This window comes from Triticum aestivum, chromosome 7B (genome assembly GCF_018294505.1).
Source record: "Triticum aestivum cultivar Chinese Spring chromosome 7B, IWGSC CS RefSeq v2.1, whole genome shotgun sequence".
Classification (NCBI taxonomy): domain Eukaryota; kingdom Viridiplantae; phylum Streptophyta; class Magnoliopsida; order Poales; family Poaceae; genus Triticum; species Triticum aestivum.
Window position 1 is genome coordinate 336,919,696 of NC_057813.1, and position 11,713 is coordinate 336,931,408.

Genomic DNA, 11,713 nt, shown 5'->3' on the forward strand with positions numbered 1-11,713 from the left:
ATATGAGAATTCAGAGAAGAACCAAATAATATTAGTAGGTAATCTTGATCATAAATCCACAATTCATCGGATCTCGGCAAACACACCTCAAAAGAGTATTACATCGAATAGATCTCCAAGAACATCGAGGAGAACTTTGTATTGAGAATCAAAGAGAGAGAAGAGTCCACCTAGCTAATAACTATGGACCCGAAGGTCTATGGTAAACTACTCACGCTTCATTAGAGAGGCAATGGTGTTGATGTAGAAGCCCTCCATGATCGAATCCCCCTCTGGCAGATCACCGAAAAAGTCCCCAAGATTGGATCTCACGAGTACAGAAGGTTGCGGCGGTGGAAAAGTGGTTTCGTGGCTCCCCTGATGTTTTTAGGGTATAAGACCTTGTACAATGGGTGATGCTTAGGAGAGGTGCTTAGAGAAATAAACCAGGCTTTTCTTAAGCACCGGTGCTTATTTATACAGGGTAGACGCTTAACTAAGCATCTCTCCTGTAGAAATAGGCACCGGTGCTTCAGAAAAACTCGGTTTATTTTTCTAAGCACCTCTCTAAGCACCTTCCATTGTACAAGGCCTAAGAGTATATCTTTCCCTACTAATAAAGCAGCGATTGCTTCTGGTCGTCCGTCGTTAGGCTTTTTGCAAAAAAGTCCCCCCATTTCTGAGAAATCAACCCGCGGTCCGTTTTTAAGTGACTATCAAAGAAAATGTTTCGTTCTTGCAAAAGAGTCCCTTTAGTTTGTGCGATTCAACCCACCGTCCGATCAGATTTGCAAAGAAAAAAACAGACACGACCACACACATGGGCCGTCTCCCCTCCCTCTCGCCCACGAAGTCCTCGCCGCCGCCACCACCCATGCTGGCCACTTCCGGTGAGCTCCAGCGACGTGCAGCACGCTCCCGAGCTCCCCACGGTCCGCGCCTCCCTCCCCTCCGGACAGATTCTCCGCTTCTGGCCTCTACTGCCCGCTCGCAACCCCACCCCCGTGGCTAGGGTTTTGGCCAAGGCTTCGCCGGCGCATCTCCGGCGGCCCCAGGTTCGTCCCTCCTTCTTTCTTGGCCGGGATCTGCCACCTCTACACCTCACCTTCTCTTCCTATCCTCTGCTGCAGATGCAGATGTAGCACCCCATGGGAGTTCCCCATCCACCACGGTGGCAGATTCTTCATGGAGATGTGATGCAAAAGAAGCACAATAGTTCAGTGATGATTAGGTTTGTTTTTTCTCAGCTGATAATTTGAGGTTGTGTGTATACACTGTCAACAATATTTTCAGAAACAAGATAATCGTGTACATCCTTGTATGGGGAAAGGTGGGATGTATAAGTGTGGACATTAATATTCACTTTTTGTGCTATATAAGCATGGACATTAGGTAGTCAATTTAGCCAGATATAGAATTCGTTACAGTATTACATTTACAAAAGGAATATAGAAGGTCACATATCATTTTAGTTGTAATTATTCAAATGCCTGACGCAAGGCTCAGTAGGAATAACATTATGATGTTCCAAATATGCAGCGACATGACTAAAGCTCAAATTTCTAAAGTGGTTGTCGTGCTTGCCGTAACAGTGTTGATGTTTTCACATTTCCCCAATTTATTGGTAAGTTTGGATGTTGTAGACTGATCCGCTTTGGCAAGTCATGTTTGCCTGCAGGGTGATGATGTTTATGCATCTAGGGAACCATGGAGATTTTAACATGTGATATTTCCTCAAGCAAACTAAGTTCTTTTGCAATTTGCTGCTCAAGTTGTGGCTCTCCTGCAGGTATGTCATTGCGGTCCTTTCCACTATATTTATTTTACGTATATGTTTCTAGACAATACTTAGGTTTTGTACTACATGGTAAATTAAATGAAATTCCTAATATGCTAGAACGTACAATGGTAATTGTTAGTTTCATTAGTATTTCTTGGCAAACCATTGTTCTTTCTTGGTCTGCTGAAAATAATTGTCATCAGTTTTAGTTTACATTGTCTATAGAGAAAGTGATGTTTTTTAAGAGATAGATCAATGATTTCAAAACATGGATTAAGCCTTGTGCCAAGTTGTGTTCCCAACTTTTAATCTCACTGCCTTCTTACTTCAGGGCAAATCTTCCCAACAAGAAGCATAACAGAGGCCTCTCTTTCAATGTCTGAAGATTGGTTATCTAATAACTGGCCATCAGAGGGAGAAATTCAGCTCCATAACCTCCATGTAAATACCATCATCCATTTTCCCTCTCGCCCACTTCTGTTACGTATTTACATTTTTGTGTTGGCATGTTCTAAAGAAGCTGCACCTTTTTTCCCCTTGTGAGTAAATTGCTAGTAATCTAAGCTCATGGGAAAATGAACTATTTGATTCAGTGATTTGCCAGATCAACAACAGAATATTACTAAGTAGCTCATGTCATTAACTTTTTAATAATGATGCACGTGAGATATACTCCAAGGTATGCAGACAGGTATTTTTGGTAGAATATGTAGTGGTAAATCAACTCTCATGCATGCCCTTTTCTGTATCATGTGTCCTACTATCGGTTAGATAATAGTAGACATCGTCGACATTGGCACCATTGGGTTGTACGATCTGATTTCTAGATTGGCCATCATCAATGTTCGATTGAACTGTGAGAAACAACCTTGACCCTCTAGGAGAGTACACTGACAATCAAATCTAGGAGGTAGTCTTGATATTCACATGCTCATTGCTTGTCATTTCTCAAATTACTAAACAATCACTTAAAAAATCTATTTGTCTTGGCTCGAAGTATGAATCTGTTGCTCGTAATTGTTTTTTAGTTCGATATGTCTTCACATTCATACAATTCTATGAACCTATGTGTTCCCATTGATACTTTGTAAATCTTGTACTAGCTACTATGGCTTTGTGCATTTCTTAAATACAGAGGCCCTCCAATCTTCTTAACTTATCTAATAATGACTGAAAATTGTTATTCTACATTTCAAGCATCGGGTCACTATCAGTTAGGAGTTGAAGTTTGGAGAAAGGGGCTAAAACATGATTCGCCAGCTCTGCTTTACTCATACCATAGAGTTCATATTCTGGTAGTTTTGGTGCTTCTGAAATTGCTGATAAATTCCAAATTGCCCTTGAAGTGGTAGAGAGTGGAGAGAATTGGTGTGTGGGCCAGTGTCAGCCCGTCTGTCTCAGTTGGGTGATTCTGAGACGGACCAAGATACTGGTTCTGCCACTGTTTCAGTGGACTTGCAACCTCTTGCAACAGATAACCTGATACCGGACACACCACAATAGCATTACTCAGGGGTGATTGGCATGACGATCGTGCATCGAATCACCTTGGTCCTTCAGAGCGAAATACTCTAGCTTCTTGACTATGGTGGTACAATCTGGGGAACGATTTTCTGTACAAGAGGAGGTAAAAAAAGGCATTGCTTATTGGACATTAGATTCTACAGGCAGGGGACCTTCAGCTTTGTAGTACTCCTGCTGTTTCATGAAGCTTCAGATTATATTACTACATTTTCCCTTGATTGTAAGAAAATCAAGCATGCACTAATAAAATTAAGCATACAATACATAGTAATTTAATCTGAAGCTTCATCAAACACTGGCAACAATCCGTAGTCTCTCCAAGGCCTATATAGGTATGTTTATCTTGCTGTTTCAGGTTAGAATAATGATTTTAAGCCATGTAGATAACCTTCAACTAGCAATGCCAATCATATAACCCTTGAGCATGTGACAGAGTTTTCACCCTCACCATGTCCAGTGACGTTGCTAGCAGGAGTAAGATGTTTGGGTTGGCGGAGTCAGCGGCCGGTAGTAAAGCAAGGGTGTTGTGTTACAAATTTTTCATCAAGAAATTCACATAGGAATGTATGTTTTCCTTCAATAATGACCCTTTATATTTTTAGTACTTTCAATATTGTTTCACTCAAATAAAAGTGTGTTTTGCTACTTACAAAATTGTATCCTTCTGAAGAAATAGTTGCTTTTTTACTTACATTGAGAGAAGGTTCATCTTCAGTGTATATAAATTCCATGTCCTTTGCAATATTTGGCCGCCTTGAATGATGCACATGCGGACCTTCTATCTTTGTATGTTGGGTGGAGTCAAGCCCCTACATGCAGTAGAAGAATCATATTTAAGGGTTGTGGTTCAGAGTTTTTCCATGTATGTTGGTGAAGTCATGCAAGTGAAGCACCTCATTGTCCCCTATATTTTTTTGACTTGTTTTTCTATGTTTGTTGGGTGAAGTCATGCAAGTGAAGTGATATATTTTTCCGATTTGTTTGTTTATGTATGTTGAGTGAAGCCAGTGAAGAAATTCATTTTGTTCATCCTTTAGAAATTTATTTTGCTTTGTTTCTGATTAACAGGTAATACTGTCCAGTTTAGAGTGCCTCCTAAAAGTTTGCGTTTACTTTACCGTTTCTTCATGATGAATTTACAATACAGGACGATCGAATAACTGCCCTGTAGCTACTAGAAATTTTTGAATTGCTATGATGGATTTCACTGTACTGTAGTACTCAAAGAAGTCTACTTGTTTTTTTTGTCGTAGTAAATTATAGTTAATTGATGACTAACCTGATGATGGATTTAGTGTCCTGTAGCTTCTATAATTTACAGTACTATAATTGTTTTGATTGTTTGAATTTACAGTGACCTCCTGCTTGAATTTACACTACCCTGTTCGAAGATTTACAATCCTATAACTTCTGTAATTTACAGTAGTACCATAAAGGTTGTGATTATTGTATTTTGTAGTGACATGTTATAGATTTTACAGTATACAGTTACCTTAATTTACAGTGCTACATTTTTCTAAACTATTGGTGTTCTAGACATATTTTGCTGATGCTCTTAGGTGTTGATCTTCTTGTACTGGAAGAACTATTTGGAGCAGATTGCGAGAGTACGGACCTGCAGTTTGTCTTCTTGGTGTGACTGTAGTTTCCTGATTGTGTAGCTATTCTGTCCCCTTCTTCCTTCATCCTCTTTCTCGTTCTTATCTGATCATAAAGCACACATTGTTACTGGTTGTTGCTCCTTATTTTTACGGAAGTTCCAGTATCTTTGTTGTGATCTGGTTGTTACTGACTGGAATTTTAGTAAAACGAACACTGTAAAATTCATCAAAGCTCGATACACTTTTAAAGTTACTGTTTATCATAGTGAGTTGACTGTAAATTTCAGTCAAAAAGACTGTATTTAAAGCTTCATGACGATGAAATATTTAGTATGTGATTAGTTCATAATGTGTTGATCATTGTACAACAAGTTGATGCGAATGATGAATTATAGTATGTTTGTGTTCAGGAGTTTCCTCTACAAGTATTTGATTAAAGGCCAATTCAATTTCAGTCGATTGTAATAGACACTCATTTTTTTAATACCAAAGTGTTATCTTTTTTTTTTGAGAATCACCAAAGTGTTATCTGTGTACGTGAAATGTCCATGTCAAGAGATTTCTTTGGGCCAAGCCCAAATAATGAAATATACAAGAATAACGACTCCCCACCAAAGAACAAACTTATATATAAAAAAACTCAACATAGTAAAAATAGTTTTATATATTCACACTTTTTAAAAACTGGTCAAAATTCCCAAAAGTTGTTCCATTTAAAAAGTGCATTTAAAAATGTTTAAAAAAACAGTCACTATTTTTTAATAAAGCATTTATTTTTATTAAACAAAATCGTGTTTTCTGAAATGAAAAAAAATAGAAAACTGAATCAAACACTATTCCATGAAGTCTTCAACTAGGCGAAGAATGCCATGGTGGCTTCTGAACGACCAAAATTCAACTGAGAAGCAACAATGTAACATTAGTACCGACGTTTAATAGAACTGAATATAAGAAATGGTGCGTATATGACAAAGAAATTCAGGACTTCGTGGAGTCCAAGGTTTGCTGGGTGCGTCGTTCAAGAACAAAGTTGCCCATGTTTTAGTTGTAATAAGAATAAGCTTTGTAAAACATGGTTCCATGTCTTGCCAGCGTGTGTTATCACACTCAGAATCAATGGAGACTGGTTAATAAATCACAGCGATTCCAACTCAAGAAAAAGGGAAATTGTACCTAACGACATATGGAGCAGGTTTTGTAAGATTCCACGCCCGTTGCAACGCACGTGCATTTGTACTAGTATAAGTGAAATAACTAGGTTGGTGGAGCTACGAGGGGCCCATGAGGGTGGGGGCGCGCCTACCCCCCTGGACGCACCCTCCTACCTCGTGGACGCCTCGTTGCTTCTCCGACTTCATCTCCAAGTCTTCTGGTTTGCTTTCGGTCCACGAAAGATCATAGCGAAGGTTTCATTCCGTTTGGACTCCGTTTGGTATTCCTTTTCTGCAAAACTCTAAAATAGGCAAAAAAACAGAAACTGGCACTAGGCCCTCGGTTAATATAGGTTAGTCCCAAAAATAATATAAAAGAGCGTATTGAAGCCCATTAAACATCTGTCGTGAAATTATCACGTTAGATGTCCTAGTGTGAGGACTTAGTCGTGGAGCCATCGCAATGAGATTAGCTTAAAGGGGTTAAACCGGACAAAGGACACGGGGAGTTTATACTGGTTCAGCCCCTTGCGGTGAAGGTAAAAGCCTACGATCCAGTTGTGGTGGAATTGATGGGGTCTCAATGATCAGGGAGCGAATCCGCTTTTCCTGGCTCTCGAGTTGTTGTTTCTTGTGCCTTAACCGCCGCCGGGACTTCCCTTTATATACATAGGTTGATGCCCGACGGTTTACAGAATCCCGACGTTGGCCCATACACGTGTCTGGCTCGGTTTCTACTCTTTCCTATCTTACAACACAAGTTACATAGTACACAGTGGTTCATGTCTACGGGCCCTAACCCGCCTTTGGGCCTTGGGCCTTTAACTCTCATAGTAAAGCGTCATACTCCTTGTCTTCATGGGCTTCAATGCGGACTCCTTATGAGTATAACCGGCCCCTCCTGGGAGGTTTATACTCAGTAGTTATATCCCCAACATTAGGCCCCAGATTGATTTGAACCTGTTCATGTCAATCTTCAATACTTGGAAAAATTTCTTCTTGAACATCTTCACGTGAACCTTGTAAACCGCCATGACATCATCTTCATGTGAACTTGGTATACCACCGTGATGTCATCTTCCAAGATTGTAATAAACCACCATGATGTCACCTGCTTATTTAAACCGTATATACTTTCCATTTATTTATAAGCCTCCGAAAATCAAGGCAACAGCTCTGCCACATATCCATTTTTTAGGCTCCTTGATTCCCGCCACCTGTCGCTTATCCCTTCGTCTTATAAATAAGGGCCAAGGGTCCCTTTCTTTTTATCCCCTTGCCTCTTCGTTTTTCTTCCACCTCGCATTGCCTCAGTGCTCGAGCACAGCCGCCGCCGTCGACCTTCGTCTCTGCCCCAACAACGGCCGCTGCATCAACCTGATTCGATCAGAAAAACGCGGCGCCTCTCCGCTACTTCCTCAACCTCATTAAGTCTTTTTTCCTTTCACCTTAGATCTACCACTAGGGTTTCGGTGTTCTTCGGTGTTCGTCGGCGTTCTTCACTAGTACTTGCTATCACACGAGTACTTGATAAAACTTGGCATTATCCCTGTGCGGCTGCAGCCATAATCCATTTTTCTCATTACGACATCTATTTTTTAGTGAAACAATCCCTTTCGGACCTTTGCTGTTCCACTGTCACCACTTAGGGTTTTGGAAATTTTCTCCTCTTTTTTGAACTGCGGTAGATCCATAATTATAATACCAACCTGTAAAACCTATTTGTGTAATACTTAGCAATTTTTCAGATCTGTAACTTCTATACCATTGTAGGCGGTTTAGCCTTTACAGAAATTATAACCCGCCAGGTACCATTAGCCCTCTCTTAAACCGCTGAATCGCCTTTAATATCAGAAGCCGGTTTGACATGTACATATGTGTCAATGTCTTCTCCCTCCATCCTTGCGCCGGTTTATACATGTCACACATGAATCTTAAACCGGCATTGATCCTTTTTTCCAGCTTTCCATTGAAATGGCCAAACAGTTTTATGCTTGCAATTGGGTCCCTTCCAGAGTTACTGAAGAACAATTAAATGGGTTCTTTGCCACTGGCATTTTAGCAAAGAAGGAAGCCATACACTGGAGAGTTCCCGGTCCAGAAAATCCTCCTGAGCCCAAGGATGGAGAGGTGGTTGTTTTTGCTGACCATCTGGATCGAGGGTTTACCCCGCCCGGTTCAAAATTCTTCTGTGATGTGCTTGCTAGCTTTCAACTCCACCCTCAAGATATTGGGCCTAACTCCGTGTCCAATATTTGTAAATTTCAACTTTTCTGTGAGGCTTATTTGCAAGAAGAACCCACTGTTGAACTGTTCAAAGATTATTTCTATTTGAACCTCCGTACCGAGTTCACATATGGGCCCAATACTGAACTAGGCGGGGTTTCAATCCAGAAGAGAAAAGATGTCAGCTTCCCTCATGCCAAGTATCATAGTCATCCCAAGGACTGGAATCAGACTTGGTTTTTCTGCCGTGATACATCTCCACCTGATGAGAACCCTCTGCCGGGTTACCGTGCTCACTGGCTTACCAATAAGCATACAGTTCCTCAATGACTAACTGCCAAGGAACGATCAAAATACGCCCCTCAGCTATCAAAACTTAGAGCTTTTGTTGCAAACGGACTGACAGGCGTTGACTTCGTTCGATGCTGGGTTTCTTGGAGCATTATGCCTTTAAGCCAGCGCCCCGGTTTAATGTGTGAATACACAGGGGCTCTAAAACAGCCTCAGCGTCATATTGACATCCAGCTCATTGATGATGAAGTCACCGAATCCGTCAAGAAAATGCTTGATGAACCGGTGGCTGTATGCAGCTGAGTAGGGCTCAGTCCCTTTTGTACTTCCAACAAACCGCCAGCTATAAGAATTGCCTCATTTTTGTCTTAATCCATCCTCTCTTAAACATTCTTTATAACTTGTTGTTCGTCTGTGCAGGGTGATGATCCGTTCTGGAAGAGGAAATCGCAGGATAAACCGGTGAAGCCGCAGGATAAACCGGCGAGAACGCCTCGCATCAAGACCAGGGTTACAAAGAAACCAGCGAAGAAGAAAACCGCCGAGGCCTCTGACCTACACAATGATGAAGAGCTTGATGACCTGGAGTTAGAGGTAGAACTTGACTCTCTTGGTTCTTTTGTCATACACCTCATTGACAATGATCATTATCAGGATGATGCGGAAGCTAGCCGAGCTGGTGAGGTAGAGGTAATTCTTCTTTCTTGTGACTCAGATCCTGTGCCAACACCAAAAAATCGTCAAGCAGTCCGGAAAGTAAAATTTTCACACCCTCTAGCTTATTCGGATCCACACTTTCTTTTGAAGACACAGTAGCATGAAGCTCGCCACACAACTCGGCATAGCGGCGAAGTGGTTACCTCCTCCGGTCCAAACTCTCCGGTTTGCAAACACCGTCAAGCGGTCTCTTGTACTTCTGATACACTTTATCCCAGGGCGGGTTATTTCCGATATCCTCCTAATCCGTCTGATTCAAATTATCAGGGAACCTCCAATTCATCCTCCGGCGAGTCATCGGCCACACAACTCCCTCCCCTCAAGACTGTTCCTGGGTAAGCATATTACACTTAACTCTTTATGCCTTGTATTGGTTTATTGTACTAACTTTTGTGTCTTTCCTTTCCAGTGCCAAAGCCAGACTTAGCAAGAAGGCCAAATTGAATAAACCGACCGATGATAATCCGGCCATTGAACCTGAGATAACCCCAGAGACCTTTGAGCCGAATGTTGATACCATCCTGGATGATCCGGTACCTCAGGTTCAAGACACTTTTGTTGAACCGGTAGAGATAAATCCGACGAGCCAGTCTGCTGATCCGCCAAGCCCAGCAAAAACAGCTGATAAACCGCCAAGGCCAGTCAAAACCACTGATGACACCACGGATGATATTATGATTACCGGTTTTGGCCGTACTGCTCCTGGTAACCCTGTCACTTTATCAAAGCATAGTGCCAAGGAAGAATTTTCTGCTATGGACAAGGGCAAGTGGAAAACAGATTTATCAAGCTATGCTCATCTCAGCGCCCAAGACATCCATTCTGGATATTTAAACCGCCTGTACACAAGCCGCGACTAGGAAGCCGATTTAGTGGGGCTATGAAGCTGGTTTAGTGGGCTTAGACAATAAATTCTAGTAGCCCCCAAGGGCCGGTTCATAAAATTGATGTGAACCGGGACTTGTAGTAGAATCAATTTTTAAGTTTGCTTTCATAGCCACCAGGGACCGGTTTATACCTTTAGGATGAACCGGTACATTTCTGTCATGAATCTGTTAAAATCCTTGATAAATCCATAGCCTGAACTTGAGCAATTATGTATTAGCCCCCAAGTGCCAAGAGGATAACTTGTTATGTGTTTGGGACTTTGAAAATGACAATAGATAAAAAGCAATATGCATTAGCCCCCAAGTGCCAAGTGGATAACTTGTTATGTTCTTGGGACTTCAAATATGTACCATCAGCTCAGTAAATGTCTCTTGCTGGCTGATTTGAACAAGAAGGAATCTCAAATTGCCGACCTTCAAGAAAATATCAAGTTCCAGCAAGCAGAAACTTCCAAGGCTAAAGAAGAGCTGACCGGCGCTTTAACAGCCATGGAACAAATGAAGGACGACTTTAAAAGAGAACGGGCAAGATGGGATGCTGAAAGGAACCCTCTGATAAAGCGGGTGGAGGATGCTGAAGCAGCCCTAAAACCGGTGACAGAAGAGCTGACTGGCCTGAAGCGGCAAATCAACACTATGACCTCTGATGTCGTTGGTAGATACCCTCTTCATAAGTTGTAATTAAACAACATCGTTGAAACTGCCGGTTTAGTAATAATATTTTAACCATTGCAGGTAGCCGTGTTACTCATCTTGGCTCGGATATGCGCAAGAAACTGAAGGCTGCCTATACCTTGATAGAGCAATTATATATCGGTGTTCAACGGGTTATCTGCACAGCTTCCCATAATAAAATGCCCCCAACGTTGATCAAGGACACATTGGAAAAGTTATCCATGATGCCTGCCCAGCTTGAGGATTTGAAGAAATCAGCTGCAAGGGCCGGTGCTCTGGCTGCATTGACTCGGGCTAAGGCCTGCATATCTGATCTTGATCCGGAGGATATTGGAAATGACTATCCCAGCCAAAAAGAGGACGGGTCAGCTTTTGACAATGACGATCTCAGGGCCTTAACGAAGGAAATGCGTCCTCTTGCAAGTAAACTGGCTGAAGAGACTGATTTGTCTTTCTACCGGTCGATTTATGACACAGACAACAAACGGTTTGATGCACCAACTCATGAAGTGTAAAATCTTATCCGGCCAATCCGTAAGCATACTTACGCCCCTGATGTTGAACGTCGACCCTTATAAGCGATGAAGCTGTCTGCCGCGCCTTAACTGGGATTGACTGGGCAACCATTGACTTCCAGCCACTGGGTGGAGAGGAGGAGGGTGAACTGGCGCAAGATGATCCACAGCCGTCAAGTCAGCCTGGTGAAGAATTATGATCCGGCAGCCGGTTTAGCTTCTGCACACTGCAATCTGTGTTATAAACAATTATCCTTTTGGGGCATCAAATCGCCTTGTAATAGGCTAGTTTTAAACACTTGGTTTGCTATTCCATCGTGCATATTCACTTTGCCTGATACTGTTAATCCGTCATGATAATGCTATG

At 41.9% G+C, this 11,713-nt stretch overlaps 1 long non-coding RNA gene across 1 annotated transcript; it reads left to right on the top strand.

Moving 5' to 3' along the window:
* The first annotated feature begins 781 nt into the window (after positions 1 to 781).
* Positions 782 to 5,524, top strand: LOC123162600 (uncharacterized). Its single transcript, XR_006481358.1, has 4 exons — positions 782 to 1,034; positions 1,110 to 1,210; positions 1,658 to 1,768; positions 2,091 to 5,524. It is a non-coding gene; the product is annotated as an uncharacterized lncRNA (long non-coding RNA).
* The last annotated feature ends 6,189 nt before the right edge of the window (positions 5,525 to 11,713 follow it).